At 44.7% G+C, this 17055-nt stretch overlaps 1 pseudogene; it reads left to right on the forward strand.

The window, feature by feature from the left end:
• Nucleotides 1–5889: 5889 nt before the first annotated feature.
• Nucleotides 5890–6825, forward strand: LOC142302847 (olfactory receptor 1E16-like; annotated as a pseudogene).
• The last annotated feature ends 10230 nt before the right edge of the window (nt 6826–17055 follow it).

Here is a 17055-nt window from a genome sequence, read left to right on the forward strand (position 1 = left end):
CTAGGACCCCTTCTTTCCCACGATCCGGAGACGAGACGATCCAGCTCTCGCCCCAGGACCGCTTTCCTCCGCGTCTTCTTCCAACTGACAAATGTTCTACATTCTGCTCCCACTAATTCGACTCCATCCCCAGGCTGGCTTTGGACTGTGCTTTCCAATGGCGACATCAAAGGTGGAACTTGCCCTAACCATGGTCTAGTGGAGTGTTGCTAAATTAGGAGTGTTTGTGTTTGTGTATATTGACTTGTGTCCCCCTCCTTACCCGGGAATGGGACACCACACCTCTGGCTGAGGTGCAGTACCTCTGTGGTGACTGGAGCCTCAGGGGCACCTCAGAAGCATTATCTGCCATCCAATCCACCTCCAGGTATATTTCCAATATTTGTTGTGCTCCTTCAGAAGTCACAATTTCACCTGGCACATGGCCTCAGTCTCTGCATGCACCATAAGCAACATGTCCACTTCCCAGTTCCTCACTGCATGCCTTACACATATTAAAATAGGTATGCAGCTAAGAGCAATATTAATAGGCAGTTAACTAGAAGAGATGTAGGCCTGAAAAGGTCTTTTGGTTTTATGATGGAGCAGGAAGGACTGTTAGGCAATAATCCCTGTCTATATGCCTATTACTGTATGCAAGGCTAATACACCATACCTCTTTCAGCAGCTCTCCCTAAACTATTTCCAGGAACACTGCGCAAAGCATGGCGTCACTGGGTCTTATTTAGACCCGAGAACACGATATAACCGGTCAATCAGAGTAATGTTCGTAGCCAAAAAGGCAATGGCATTACCATGCTTGTTGGCAATCCTCGCATGTCTAGGGGCTGAAAAATAGCTTCAAAATATGTGATGCGGGGACTCAAGCATGGTGCTCGAGCTCCAGGATACTCAATTAAGTACGGAGCAGTGCCGAGCATGCTCGCTCATCAATAACTGAGACTGTAAATGTTTCTTTTTGTCTAATTCATTTTTGATAGGTATCATAAGACACAATATAATTCCAAATATCTGTGTATAAGTGAGTGTTCTTCTGTGGCTTACACTAATGATACACTTACATGGTACATGATACACCTGGTAATATCTGTAACGATGGAGGTTACATAAGTAGGATATTTTTAGAGATAATTAATAATACAATGTTTTGTTTTTCAAATGCAATTTCCCCGGTGCCATCCTGGGAATGTTATTGTGTTCAGAAGTAAAGTATAAATGTGATGGAAATGTCACTGGTGGCCTCATATCTGCCAGATCTGCCCTGGATGGAGGTCACCGAGACTGACTAATTGCTGTCATATCCTCAACTCTGGAACTCATTGTAAGTATGATACATGGGATCTGTCTATTATTCATGGCAGATGGAGACCTGTCAGTCTTTGTAGGGGTTGTTCGTGACCTCCTTCATGAAATACAGCCACAAAGCCATGGCTAATGTGCACTGCCACTTATGTATTGTATGGATTGTGCTTGGACTTCAATATCCAGGACTATTGTGGGTATTCTGGGAAAGACAAACTTGCCCTGATGGGCTGTTGCCAAGTATACTTGTCATTTAAGACGTTTTCCACCTTTAAAAAAGTTAACCTTCGTGCTTCCTGTAATGTAAAATAACAGTTCTCATCCTCCCCAAATCCAATGTCCGCCAAGGCCTCTGTCATATCTTCTAAATTATCATTTGCTTTTTTTGTCCACTTTCTGCTTTTTTTCGATGTTCGTTTCAATTGTTTTTGACAAATTCCACATGGAGTAAGCAGTTTTTGAATTTTACTTAAAATCTTGAACCTTTTATGAACTTTTTAGCACAAACTCTGGTAGGATTGATAAAATGTAGCACAAATTGTACAAAAATTGTATAAAGTCACTCCATGAAGAAACTAAAGTAGATTTGCATAAAAATGTAATAAGATTTTTAAACACTTCAAATGTTAAGTCAAGAACATCCAGAAAGCCTATACGATAACCTCAATGCAAAACTAAAAAAAAGAATAAAAGACAAACACATAAAAAAGTTAATTGAAAAGAACCAAATGAAATTATGATTATGGCGTATAAAAAAACATATAAAACACAAAAAACTAGACAAAAAATAAACAAAGACAATGAAGAATCGTTCTTTTGAGTTTTGGATGCAGTGAGGACTTCATGAGCGTACGTCACTGCAGCAGCCGATCACTGAGCACACTGGCTCAGGTCATCTACATCGGCGGTATAGAACCAGCCTTGGAGATAGGACCATGTGGATAGGCCCATTCAATTTTGTTAGTTATACTGCAGGATGTGTTTTGAGTAATGATGGGCAAGCAGTTCTCGAAATGATGCATTAACACTATAATGTTCGAATGCTCCTTACTTGAATCGTTGTAATACTGTAGGGGGGAAAAAAGCGCAATAGGTTCTTTCCCGGTATGAGGGTAGACAGACAAGACAAAGAAGCACTCACCTGGTGAGGTTGTGACAGTCACAACCCCTTATGATAGCCTGTGAGTGCCCGGTGGTTTAGCTGCAGCCCCGGGAGAGGAATTTTGTATCACACAGGTAGAAGAGAAGACCGGGATAATGCCGCGCTGAAAACCACTGATGCCTGTAAATTAAAAGATTTCCTTTTTATTTGACAGTTCCTATGCGTTTCAGGGACATCCGTCTCCATCCTCAGGAAAAGAAATCATCATTATTTATTTTCCTGAGGAAGGAGACAGATCAACCATCATTAGTTTTTAGTTTATTTTCTGAGATCACATAGATTTAAATCATAAGACACATTTCACTTTCATAGAAAAAACTTCTCTGGAGATTGAATTTCCTGGGAAATTTTGCATAGACAAGTGAATTTGAATTTTGCTTAATCCACCCATCTCTAGTCATTAATGTTTAGGTTTCCGAAAACCTATAAAAGTATAATATTAGGATGACAGTGATATTTTTGAATGCTATAGGCAATCAAAATGAAAAAGAAAAAATAAAGTAAAATATCCTTATACTCACCTCACCTCTCACCTCTGCGGAGCCACCATAACCTCACCATAACCATCACCATAACCCTTCTGTTCCCCTCCTAATTTTTTGCTTCCCACTCTGAGCACTAATATTCCTGAGCCTCTCACACTGAGCTGACTTCCAGCTCTGGTGAAGTTGGGTATGGTTATGGTCCTACATGAGCAAAGTCAGGACGCATGTCCAGATGGCATAACCTTTTTTGTATTTGCCTTCCCCGACCTCATCAGAACTTGAATTCCCGGCTCAGTGTGACAGCCCTTATGATTTTAGTAGTCGCAGCAGGAGTCAGAAGCTGCAACAAGGACTGGACAGGTGAGGAGTTGAGGCACTGGACAGGTGAGCCGTGGGATGAGTATAAGGATTTTTTTTGTTTTTTATTTTTATGCTCTGTGGTGTAGAGACCTCAAAATGCAAAATAAGATATTACATTTGCAGAGAATAATTACTCCAACAATTCATTTCAATTCCAACAGGCGAATTCCAATTAATCCTGATCTGATCATTTGTGGTCATCAGTTCTAAAGTCTCTGAGAACTTCCTATATTGTTGCTGAAAGTATTAAATTAGATACTACATTAACTTCTCTTATTTTGTATGAAATGGGAGGAATATTTCATGCTGCTTAAATCATATGTGTCAACAAATTACTCATGAGTGTAGTCTCAGTGTCCACCAAGATTCACATAGTTACAAAGCTACTGTTACGAATCGGCGCCGCCATAGCTGCAAGCAGCCTGCTGCTGTTCCAGTTGCGCCCAGGCGTCGGCTGCCGTTTTTGGCCGTGCCTCGGGTCGTCCAGCTGGCTGCTTGCACCTCCACGTCTAAGTGTGCAGAGGTGGCTAGTGCGCATGCGTGTCACGATTTACTCCAGCCGGAGGCTAAGTCCAGTGTTTTGCCTAGTGAGCATGCTCAGCCTGATAGTGCCATTTCTGAGGCTAAGTCCTCGGTTCGGGATACAGCGCATGCTCCTACACTTAGGGTATGTGCGCACGTTGCTTTTTACCTGCTTTTTACCTGCTTTTTTGCTGCTTTTTCTTCTGCGCTGTTTAATGCCAAAATGGATGTGTTCTTCTATTCAAGCAAAGTCTATGGGAATTTGGGTTTCTTGTTCACACTATGTTGTTCAAAATGCTGCCTTTTTGAGGCAGAACTTTGGTCAAAAACTCAGCTTTTCATTGAAGCAACATGTCAATTGTTTTTGCCATTTGGGTTTTGCACTGCAAAGCTGAGTTTTTGACCAAAGTTCTGCCACAAAAAGGCAGCATTTTGAACAACATAGTGTGAACAAGAAACCCAAATTCCCATAGACTTTGCTTGAATAGAAGAACACATCCATTTTGGCATTAAACAGCGCAGAAGAAAAAGCAGCAAAAAAGCAGGTAAAAAGCAGGTAAAAAGCAACGTGCGCACATACCCTTAGTGCGAAAAGCCTCTTTGCACAGGTACTTGGACTGCGTGCTGTGTCTAAGTCCTGTGTTGTGCCTACTGAGCATGCTCAGGCTGATAGTCTGATTTCTGAGACTGTTGTCCAGGCTACTGAGCATGCTCAGGCACTTAGTGCATTGGAGGCAAAGTCCGGGAAGGACTTCACTGGGCATGTCCGTGAGGTGGCAGGCCCTGATAGGCCAGAGGGCATCAGGTGTCATGATGATGTGGCCACTCCGAACTGGCTCGCGGAGGCCCAGCCCTATTACACGACACCTCACCATTGGTCGTCAGACGATGACTGGTGAAGTGTTTGGGGCGTCGCTGCCATAGGGTCATCAGTGACGTGGCGGTTCAGGATAGGCTGCTTGTGATGTCGCTGATGACATGGCACTCTGCTGTTGGACTCTGGAGGTGCCATTGTTGTCCACCCTGGGTTTGGGGCAGACCCAGGTTATAAAAGGGGCTGGAGACAACATGGAGGTTCGCAGTCTTCACATTTGCTCAGACAGAGCACATCTCTATGTTAGAGCCTTATTGCGGCATAAGCCTGTGTTTGGAAGCAGTAGGTAGAGTTAGGCGTCCGGTGCTTGTCACGCCAAGACACCCGTGGCTCAGCACGTTAGGGTCAGGCGCCGGGCTTCCACCTCCTGCCGTCCAGTTCTGCTGTGCAGCCCACTGGAGTTAACTGGGCTGCGGCTGCTGCGCCTCCTGTCCGGTTGTGCCCCCTATGTACACTGACAACGCACCTGCTGCGCCTCCTGTCCGATTGTGCCCCCTACGCACGCGGACAATGTACCCCAGGAGCCCTGTGGCGTTAACAGGGTGTTCCTGGATTAGGTGTGTATCTTCCTTGGCATCCCAGTCAATGCTACTGGTGTGATTTCTTGGCCTGACGTGTCCTCTACACACGTGGCCATTCGCATAGTGACCAGAAATGCTAATCCGAGGACCGCTCGGCCTGTCGTGTCTAACACAAGTGGCCGACAGGGCGCTATCGCAGCGGTCTTCTCGGTCAACAATACCTGGTCACCATCCGGCCTGACGTGTTCCCTGCACACGTGGTCAGGATTGCGCCAATTCCACCGAAACGCTAACTGGGTTGTCGTCCGGTCTGACGTGTTCCTACACACATGACTGGTTTCCTGGGTTATCTCATAGCCATTACGCTCTATAGTCACCCACAGGGTGCCAGCAGCTCCTTACCATCTGGAGCATGGTGGGCCCCGACTGGCGATTCGGATATATACCCCCTGGTCCTAATCTGCTGGTCCCCCCGTAACAGCTACTAGGTAACTATCTAAAATACAAAGTATGGACTACCGTAGTCTTATAACTTAATATTGTGAGGCACATCTCCATGTGTTTTTTTTATCATCATTGATAAGTTTGTCTCTATCTGTCTACGAGGCTTTTTTTCATCAATTAATCAGTTGTTCTTGTTTTTAGTATACAAACTCATTAAAAATGTGTGATGGCAATCAGACCGAAGTCACATAGTTCCTGCTCCTTGGACTTAAAGGTCTATATAAATACAACTTACTATTTTTCATCCTTCTCCTCTTTTCTTACCTGGTGATAATAAACGGAAACCTTCTTATTATAGTGCTGGTGGCCACCAACGACAACCTGAATGTCCCAATGTTCATCTTTCTCAAGCATCTAGCTTTAGCCGACATTCTCTCAACTACGACCATTGTGCCCATGATGCTACATATAATACTATTTAATATGAAGGAGGTACCAATAAAGAGTTGCATCATCCAACTCAACATGGCCTATATTTTTGGCTTCATCCAGAGTTTTCTCCTAACTATAATGTCCTATGATCGATACTTGGCCATTTGTAGTCCAATGCACTACAATTCCATAATGCAACCTCATGTTTGCCTCAAGATGGTTCTTTGCTCCTGGATCATCAACTTTATTTTTTCCTTTGAGATAATAATGGTTTGGCAGCTGGAGTTTTGTGGTCAGAATGCCATTGATCATTTCTTCTGTGATTTCGGTCAACTTGTTGAATTGACTACCTCCGACACTTACATGTTGACTTTGGTTGATTTTGTAATTTCTATTTTTGGAGGTGTTACCCCATTTGCTTTTATTCTTATCAGCTACTTGACTATTTTCTTCACCATATTGACCCTTCCATCCACCAGTGGATGGACAAAAGCCTTCTCCACCTGCAGCTCTCATCTTACCACCGTGTGCATCTACTATGGAACCCTCGTTACAATCTACATGGCGCCCTCAGCTGACAGATCATTGAGCATGAACAAATTTTTATCTCTGCTGTACATTCTGGTGACTCCAATGATGAATTCCATCATATACAGCCTGAGGAACAAGGAGATCAAGAAAACCCTTCATGAAATGTTTAGAAAATATAAATGGTATACATAAATTCAGCTGACATATATTTATGAGCCAGTCTACCCTGTTCACTTTACGTCTCCAAGGGGAAAAGGAGGAATAGTAGATATTTCTTCTCGATCTTTCTGGCGGGACATTCACAGCATACCATGAATAAGATGATTGAATGAGACCATTTTTTGCAGCAGTCTGTAATGTATAGGAACACGGCACTTCAGAAGTCAGTTTTAATGGGTGCTCTGGTAGGATCCAATTCCGGAAATGCAATAGAATAGAACCAGGCACTCCCATGTGGAAAAATCAAAAGACAGCAAAAAATGCTTAATGGTTGACAGCAAACAGTTTGATGTTTCGATTAAATTATTGACCTTCATCAAAGGAACTTGCTGTATGTGCGTAAACGGAACTGACGGATGAATGAATGAGAAAATGTTGAATCCGGAAGTATAATGAGAAGTGTATTGGAATAATGAAATTATTAATTAAATTGAAAAATGCGGAGTCAAAGAAGCTGGGAGCAATGAGGCCAAGTAATGGGAGGGTCAGCAGCTTGTCTTGTGGTGAATTAGAATAGATAGCCAGAGAAGTTAATAGACACCTGTTAACAACACGTGATGTTACTCGCTGGTGTGTAAGAGTAAAACGTGGTGTCATTTATGTAGTAACAGGACAATCTCTATATGGTAATAAGTTATAGATTCAGTACAGTGATGGCCCCCAGGAATCTAAACATGAGGTCTAGTCATGACCGGGAATCTAAATGTAGAGAAAGCAGGAGGAGGACACACAATGTCCACCGCTCGTGTGTGAGAGAGAAGAAGACTCCTATTTACTAATTAATTTGTTAACTTTATTCTTCCTCTGATATATAGAAAACTTTAAGTAATCTCCTTAGTGTTTCACTGTTTCATATAAGCGGCTACTACTAATTTAAATGAACCACCACGTAACCTATAATCTATCATAGATGTAATGACTATGTCTGATAGGGATCCAGTGAGTCACGAGACAGAAATGCAGGCAGAAAGTTAACCAAACTGAGTTTACTGACAGGGTTGGGGGAAGGGATGTAACGTAAAGAACAGTGCGCAGTCTCTTCCCCCAGACTACCACAGTACTACCATACAATGAGATATACTCATGGGTCAGTGTGTGAGAGATTCCCAGATTATGTTTTACAGCAAACTCGGAACAAATTTATGTAACAGTACTCAGGCTGAATAACTAGCACAGCAACAGGGGGGTGTAAATCATGTGAGTGCAACTCCAGGGGGATCTCTGGGACTTCACACCCAACCTACAAGTTATCTGCTTTTAACTGCAACACAACACAACACATAAGAATTGACAAGACACAGTATATGCGCATATACTCTAGCAATTGGTACATCTGGGTATATTTGCACTAAAGGTACCATTTGTTTGGCAGTGTCTGTCACAGACCTGTAAGGGGTCCCATCCGCAGCCGCTTTTGGTGTCTTTGGTGCCAACCAACAGAATCCAAAGTCAAGCAACAAATCTGTCCTCTCTATTACACAGCATTCAAATTTCTTTGGCCATGTCGCTCACAGTTCTGTCAGCACAGGGATGACAGTCTTCCGTACGGGTGTAGACCTTTATGGAACGGGTCTACCACACTCTTCAGCAGTGGGGAACTTCTTCACACTTTCCAGGTCTCAGGGTAATGTCTTGATCAGCAGCTGACCTTCACTTCAGTCAACATGGTCCTCCATAACTCTCTGAGCTCCTCAGAGCAGGCCCAAACAGTCCTTTCTCTAGTTTCCTGTGTTTATGTAGGCTCCTTCTCTATTAGGCCCCAACCTTTTCCAGGAAGGAGGCCTCTGGGTCTTAGTGCATGAACAGTTTTCTCCTCACATAGTGACTCACACACTGGGAGAGACTTGTCAGAGTTCACAGCACTTTGCACACTGTTACATGCCACTGCACTAGAGGTTGGAGTCTACTACACACCTACACACTTAAAGTCATCTTGTACATAGCGCTGCAGCAGTATACCCACTGTAGCCCGAGTTGACCTCATGGGGCTGGGTACAGAATCACTAGCCTCCAAGACTACAGGCTCTTCACAAACAACTGCACCAGAAAGAGCTGACGAGACTGCTCCATCCCGCGGTGTCACACTGTCAGATATATTGTCCTGATTAGGTTCTTGTTTCTGATCAGCGACCCTCGAAAGGAGCACAGGGCATGCAACATTTTCTTTGTATGAGAGTACATTTATTTCAAAGGAAGGATAAGTTAGTACAGAGAGGGGCACCTCACACCACTCAAAATTACTAGGAGGTCTCACCCCTTCGGAGTGATCTCCGACCTCTCAGAATTGGGGATCACGTTCTCGAAACTACACCACTGCAACATATTAAAATGGAGGTTGTGGCTCTGCTCCCCGGTTGCCACTGGCTCTACTTCATATACCAAAATGTCAGGACCCACCCTTCTTTTTATCACATACTGTGTCACCTCCCAACACTGTATCCCCTTAAGAAAATGGGTCAGTTTGCACCGGTCGCGTGTCTTGGTCAGTTACTTGATTAAGTCGGTCGCCCACCACTTGATGTACCACTCTGAACCGACACTGGAGCCCCTGTGCCCACTCAGACATAGTCCGAGGGGGATTGGAGGAGAGATCTGGCATCTTTAGCTCCTCAATGTCTCAGCCAGGCCTGTCGAACATCACCATGTATGGCGAATGGCCGATAGTGCTATGTGCCCTGTTATTGTAAGCCCACAGCAACTCAGGGAGTTACTCACACCAACAGGTTTGCTGCTCATCCTTCAATGTCCTCAACATTTGTAACAGAGTGTGGTTTAAGCGCTCACAGGTGCCGCTACCCTGGGGGTAGTACGGCGTCATCATCGACTGCTCGATCCCATACAACCAAGACAGCTCCTTCATCAGAGTTCCCTGAAAACATGCCTCCTGATCTGAATGTATTCTTTGCGGACACACAAAAACCTGAAAGAAGTGTCAACCCACAGCCCTAGCCGCAGACTCTGCCGTCTAATATCTGGTTGGTACCACCACGGTGAACTTGGTAAATTGTTCAGTCATGATTAGACAATATGAACACCATGATGTAGAATATCCTTTCAGGAAGTACTCAATGATGAGCAGCTCTGGTAGGACTGAAGTCCTAATGGACTGTGTCGGGGCCCGCTGTTCAGGGTTTTTACTCAAGCCACAAGGTGGACACTGCCGACACCTGTCTGTCACCATTTTCCTTAGATCGGGGTAGTACAGAATCCTTTATAACCACTTGAGTATTTTCTCACTCCCAAAATGAGCATCTTTTTTGTGCACTTCACAAGCGACCACTGGGCCTAGTGATACCGGGATTACCAGCTGGTATCGGTGTTGTAACTCGGACTGCAGGTAAACCTTGTGATACAGCAGCTCCTGTTCCACGCACAACTTATCCCACTGCCTCAACAGCTTTTTGCCTTACGCTGACAGTTGGGCCCCCTCTTCTAGCTGTGGCCAGACCCTGTTTTGCACCCATGTGAATACCATTTTTATGTCAGGGCAAGCATCCTGGTCTTTTGCCCAGTTAGTGTTTTTTTTTTTTAAGGATACCACCCCACGTGAATATACCACACTCTGAAAGATGGGTAACTGACTAAAGTCAGGAGTCTCAATATCTTTGAGTTCATCATCAGGATCCCCCCATGAGATCCCCAGAGGGACCCGTGACAGAGTATCAGCCATTCTCCCACCTAGATCAGAATTTAATGCGATAGTTAAACTTTGCCAGGGAGTGGCCCAGCTTTGTTCTAATGCCCCCAGTTTCATGTTCTCTTAGTGGGCCAGGGGATTATTGTCCATCATAACCAGCACTTCAGCCCTTGTCAGATACTCGGTAAACTGCTCTATCATCGCCCACACCAATGCCAACAACTCCAGACAAAACGAGCTGTAGCTGGCTGGGTTGTGCTTTGTGTCTCTCAAAGACCAACTGCCATAGGCTATTACTCTCTTCTGGCCATCTTGTACCTGAGGTAGGACCGCTCCCAACCCATGGAAGCTACTATCTGTGTACAACACGAAAGGGGTGTCAAACTGGGCATATGCAAGCAGCGGGGCACTTGTCAGGGCGACTTTCACTCCCTCAAATTATTTTTGATTTTGGGGGCGATTGGGCAATTTATTGGGGCCTGCACTGTCCCTCTCGAGAGCTCATTCAGGGGGCCTACCAGGTGAGAGAACTTAGACACAAACCGTCAGTAGTACCCAGCCAAACCCAAAAAGGCCCTTAACCCTTGCAGTATATGGAGCGGTGGCCACTGCTGAACAGTCGCTACTTTGCTAGCCACGGGCACTACCCCTTCTCGAGTTACTATATACCCCAGATACTCGATTTGGTCCCTCAACAATTGGCACATTTTATGCTTTATTTTCAGGCCATTGAGGCTGAGCAGCCGGAAAACCTGATGCAGCTTCACAGGGTGGTCTTCAAATGACCTCTCAAACATCACTATGTCATCTATGTAGATCAAGACTGACTCAAAATTCAAATCACCCAAGCAGTGCTTCATCAGGCACTGGAATGTTCCCAGGGCATTGTTAAGCCCAAATGTCATCCGGTTTAACTCCTAGATCCCTATGGGCAGTATGGACTCCATCTTGTCACGGTCTTTCTCAGCCAAATCTAACGTCAAGAAGTACTTTGACCTACTCAACATTGAAAGGAACTCTTCTATCCAAGGCAATGGTTATGCATCACGCACCGTGAGGGTGTTCAATTTTTGGTAGTCCACACAGAATTGAAGGGCTCTTTCTTTCTTCAATACCGGCAGCACTAATGCCACCAATGGACTCTGACTCTCATAGATCACTTGATTGTTGAGCATGCTGGCAACCATCCCTTTCACCTCTTGGTAAGGCTACGAGGGAATTTGATTGGAGGGCTGTCTCCCGTAGGGATGTCATGATCTTTAGTTCGGCTACATCCAAAATCTTCCCCGTGCAGCGAAAAGACCTATTTATACTCCCACAGGACTTTCTCCAATTGTTCCAGTTGGATGGGGGTCAGCTTCTCCCAGTCCACGTCTATTTGATCCATAATCCCCCAGCCACTCCAGTCTCTGGTGGTATGCTCAGGCTGGGTCAATTCAACTGTATAAGTCCAGGATGACCATTGATCCGAGAGTAACTCAAACTCCGTCCCCTCTTGTATCTTCTCTGACGGCACAAATAGCTCAGCAGGTACAGTTCCAGTCAGGATCGTGACAACCTTGATTAGTACGTTTACATTGATGCATCGATCTGGCACCCATCCACCCTTCACGACCACAAAAGCTCGAGCCACATGCGCCTTGACAAATGAGGATCTTTAAAAGGCAGGTTCAAGTAGTACCTCCAGACCATTCAGCCTTTGTCCTGCTCCAACCAGCAGCATCAGGAGTTGCACTTGTCATGGCACCAGTGACACTGGGATTCATACTGGCACCCTGACCAAGCCCACTCATTGCCCTGAGACTGCACTCTTCAGCTGGTCGTAGCTCAGCACCAGACGGGGCAACAATTTCTGCGTGGGTCAGTGCCTGGTCACGTTAGTCCAGTATCTGGGTCCCTCACTGGCATACATCTGATTATTCAAGTCTCTCAGCACGATCATCCCGAGCATCACCTCCATCCCCCTCCTAGGGGAGTGATCTACCAGCACAACCCCTTTCTGGGCTAATTCGTGCCCAAACAGTCTCAGCCGCATCCATACAATCCCCTTCACCATCATCTTGCCATTGTTGGCGGCGGTAAGACGTATCACTCAGCCATCCTCTGGGACCATACTTTGGCTGAACTACCTCTCGTACACCTCTAGAGGGGTAGTGATTGGGGATGTTAATGCCGGTGGAGGAGGATTGGGACCTGTGGGGGATTCAACAATATTAAGCTTTATGCCCTCTACATCCACACTTCCTAAAAGCAATTCCCATGTTGGGCAAGGGTTGCGGTCACTCATGCTGGAGTGCGGGACAAGTGACATCTCCGTTGGAGTGGACACCGCCCCCATTCTAATCTTAGACACCTTCGGCTTCAGCTCCCTTGAAGCATAAAGCGCCTGCACGACTTCTATAAGGCCTCCGCCTGGTCCAGTGCACCTTCCAACTGCACACTGCCCAGCCTTTTCTCCCTTACTGGGGTGGACTACTCTTACCTCTCTACCGTGGGCAGGTATACAGTACAGACCAAAAGTTTGGACACACCTTCTCATCTGTAGAACAACTATTAAGAGGAGACTAAGCAGCATGCCTTCATGGTAAAATAGTTGTTAGGAAACCACTGCTAAAGACAGACAACAATCAGTAGAGACTTGTTTGGGCTAAAGAACACAAGGCATGGACATTAGACCAGTGGAAATCTGTGCTTTGGTCTGATGAGTCCAAATTTGAGATCTTTGGATCCAACCACCGTGTCTTTGTAGAAAAGGTGAACGGATGGACTCTTCATGCCTGGTTCCCAACGTGAAGCATGGAGGAGGAGGTGTGATGGTGTGGGGGGCTTTGCTGGTGACACTGTTGGGGATTTATTCAAAATTGAAGGCATACAGAACCAGCATGCCTACCACAGCATCTTGCAGCGGCATGCTATTCCATCCGGTTTGCGTTTTGTTGGACCATCATTTATTTTTCAACAGGAAAATGACCCCAAACAAACCTCCAGGCTGTGTAAGGGCTATTTGACAAAGAAGGAGAGTGTTGGGGTGCTACGCCAGATGATCTGGACTCCACAGTCACCAGACCTGAACCCAATCGAGATGGTTTGGGGTGAGCTGGATCGCAGAGTTAAAGCAAAAGGGTTAACAAGTGCTAAGCATCTCTGGGAACTACTTCAAGACTGTTGGAAAACCATTTTCGGTGACTACCTCTTGAAGCTCATCAAGAGAATGCCAAGAATGTGAAAAGCAGTAATCAAAGCAAAAGGTGGCTACTTTGAAGAACCTAGAATATAAGACATATTTTCAATTGTTTCACACTTTTTTAAGTATTTCATTCCACATGTGTTAATTCATAGTTTTGATGGCTTCAATGTGAATCTACAATTTTTCGTAGCATGAAAATAAAGAAAACTCTTTGAATGAGGAGGTGTGTCCAAACTTTTGGTCTGTACGGTATCTGCCAAAAGAACAGTTCTGGTGCAGCCCAGGCCATCTCCAGAAGTTTATCTCTAAGGAGCCTATCTGACAACCCTGTTATAAAATGATCCAAGAGCAGACGGTCTATTTCCCAAAATGCCCTCATGGCCCCTGGGTCTAGTCGCTGTACCTCTTTCAGTATCACTTGAAATGTAGTTGAATATTGCAATAGGGACTCACATAAAGCGCTGCGTAATTAATAGCGCTATATAAATAAATAAAATTATTAAGTATTATTGTTATTGCCCCTGCCTTTGGTTAAAGAAAAGAGACCCGACCTGTGTCATTTGAGCGTGGCCCCCAAGACCCCCCTCCTACAGCGCAAGAATCTTATGCAGTGTTTTAATTTCTGCAACTGGACGTACCATCAGTATACACCTAGTATCTACTTTAATGCATTTAATGCTAGCTCTGCCTGCAAAAGGGGGGGATAAATTACACATCCGCAGGATGTTCTGCAGGATGTTCTACACCCTCTCAGCCCACACAACCACACACAGAGAGTCGCTAGCTCTCTTTTACTTTTTCTTTTATTAGGTATTGCACTCTTTCTCCACAGAATTGCATAATACAAACCATGAAAAGAAATGAAAGGATAAAGTAAATACTGCAAGAGTTTAATACCAAATTCCTACTAAGAAACAAATAGATACAGGTTGAATAGCATAAAACATAGAGACAACAAAATCCAACCTGTTCTTTCACTGACTGGCATAAAACAATGATATTATGGCCTGATATCCATATGAAATCTCACCAGCAGGAAATACCAGCAGGGGAAGGTATTTATAGCCAATCCCAAAAGGTGACTGGACAGACAAATAAGTAAATTAAGAGATTTAATCTTAATTTGAAAGATGAAAGAAAGCATAGCATCTATTAAACAACCAAAGAAAAGATGTATCCGCTGTGGCTCAAGGGAAAGGCAGGCCTACCAAAATCATTGCCTTAAGGGTTCGAACCCAAAGGCATGACAGTACCCCCTTTTACAAGGAGCCTCTGGACTCTCTGATGTCCCCAACCGCTAAAATCACTGACAGAATTTTCTCACAAGGCAAACCACTTGCAAAACTTGTGCATTAACCCAGGAATTATCCTCTAGACCAAAACCTTTGCATTTAAGGAGATACTGTAGTTGACGTCTGACAAGTCTGGAACCCAAAACTCATTCCACATAAAACTCTCTCTCCTTTTCCAAGTCTACCTAAAAAATGTCATGAGGACCTTGTGTTCCTTTAAACCATTTCAGAACAGAGCAATAGAAAGATTTGTTGATCCTCCATGCCAGTTAGGAGCTTGACTGTCATAGGATTAATGATTTTAATTACTGTGATGGTGTGATATTGTGGGTTATGTATCATTTTGTGTGGGTTAATGTTTAGGCGTGGTTCACTGTCCATTCTCTGTATTGCTTGTGTGTACATTGTATTGTCTGTAGGTAATTACCCCCTGTAGTGTTTCAGTCCCTTTGTCTGGGGGAGGGGGGCCTGGGATCCAACTAAACTCTCTGCTTACCTGAAGAATTGGGCAGTCTGAGAACTTGAAGAGAGAAGGACGAAGATTGATCCTTTGGGCTGAAGCTGTGGCTTCTCAGAGAGATCTATTCATTTCCTTATCGCTTTCTGGACTATATTCGTGTTTCTAGACTAATTGTACCCTCTGTGCGGTGGACTCAATTATGAATCTTTTGATTTGCTTGGAATAAATGCTTATTGGATTGTTCAGCCATCTCTCGCTCTGTTGATTGTGTGATATGGATGAAGGACCTCGTCACAATTACTTTAAACGGTCCAACAATTTAAGGAGCACATCTTTTTATGGAACTTTAAGTCTAATGATGAGTGAACTTGTTTGAAAATAGTTTGCAAATCTCAAATTTGGCCCGATCCTTGCCCATTCAGATTTGGATTTGGATTCCCAAACACTCAAACCCCTCCCAAAATGATTTTGTCACAATCTTAAAATATTCGGCCTTTGTTGGTAACAGTTCATGTTTGCACTGATGCTTTCCTTCTACCATATTATGACTGGCTAGGATAGCGGTGCCGTATGATGAGTGGTGGGGGGGTTGATGAGTGGAGGGGGTGGAGAGAAGTCAAATGAGCTCTGAGCTGTTTTTTTTTTTCTTAACTTAATGAGTAGAAGCCAATCAGAGAGCAGAAACCATCCACAACATTCAGACATAAGGGCTTGTGTCTTTGGCTGCCTAAGCCACATGTTCCTCTGCATGTAAGGCCCGATTCACACGTCAGTGAAAAACACAGACGTTTTTCACTGGCGTGTAAAACACGCACATGTCCCTGCGTGTGCCGAAAATCACGGCACACGTGGGTTGTCTAAGTGCAATCCGGGCTCCGTTCTCCGTGGCCCGTGATTGCACTTAGAGATTCACTCACCTGCGCCCGCTCCCGCTGTCCATGGTGCTGATCGCTCCCGCGGTGCAGCATCCGGCCGGCGGTGACCCCTGCAGGAGCTGCTTCCGGGTCTGCTGTGTCGCGCATAATGAATATGCGCGACAGTAATCAGCCGGCTTAGAAGCAGCCGGCAGAACGGGCTGCAGAGGACATCGCTGGACGCCGGGTGAGTTAAAATGATTTTTATTTTAAAAGCACGTTTTTTTCTGGCACGTGTTTCACTGACCACACCACTGCGTGGTCCGTGGAACATCAGTGATGCCAGAAAAAAATAGACATGTCTCCGTGCGGCAATCACGCACACGCGGGTACGCTGCACGGAGACACGTGCAGTGAAAAATCACTGACGTGTGAGCAGACACATTCATTATAATGGGTCTGCGTATGTCAGTGATTCTGGTACGTTTAAAAAAAAGCGCAAACGTACCAGAATCACTGACGTGTGAAAGGGGCCTTAGAAAGGGACATGAGGAATCGGTGCCATTTTGAGATTGCTACAGATTGGGGAGGGTGCTGCTGCATATATATCACTCCAAATAAATACTAATTCATAACTCTGTGCTCCAGGCACAAATAGACATTTCAGCATCATTGTTAATTCTGTGGTCCTGCAAGAGATTGAAATTTCAGCATAAAAATTCTGATTGCTAAATCTGTTGTCCTGCAGCCTTCCACAAATACCCATTTCGACA

Source organism: Anomaloglossus baeobatrachus, chromosome 4 (assembly GCF_048569485.1).
Source record: "Anomaloglossus baeobatrachus isolate aAnoBae1 chromosome 4, aAnoBae1.hap1, whole genome shotgun sequence".
Taxonomy (NCBI): Eukaryota; Metazoa; Chordata; class Amphibia; order Anura; family Aromobatidae; genus Anomaloglossus; species Anomaloglossus baeobatrachus.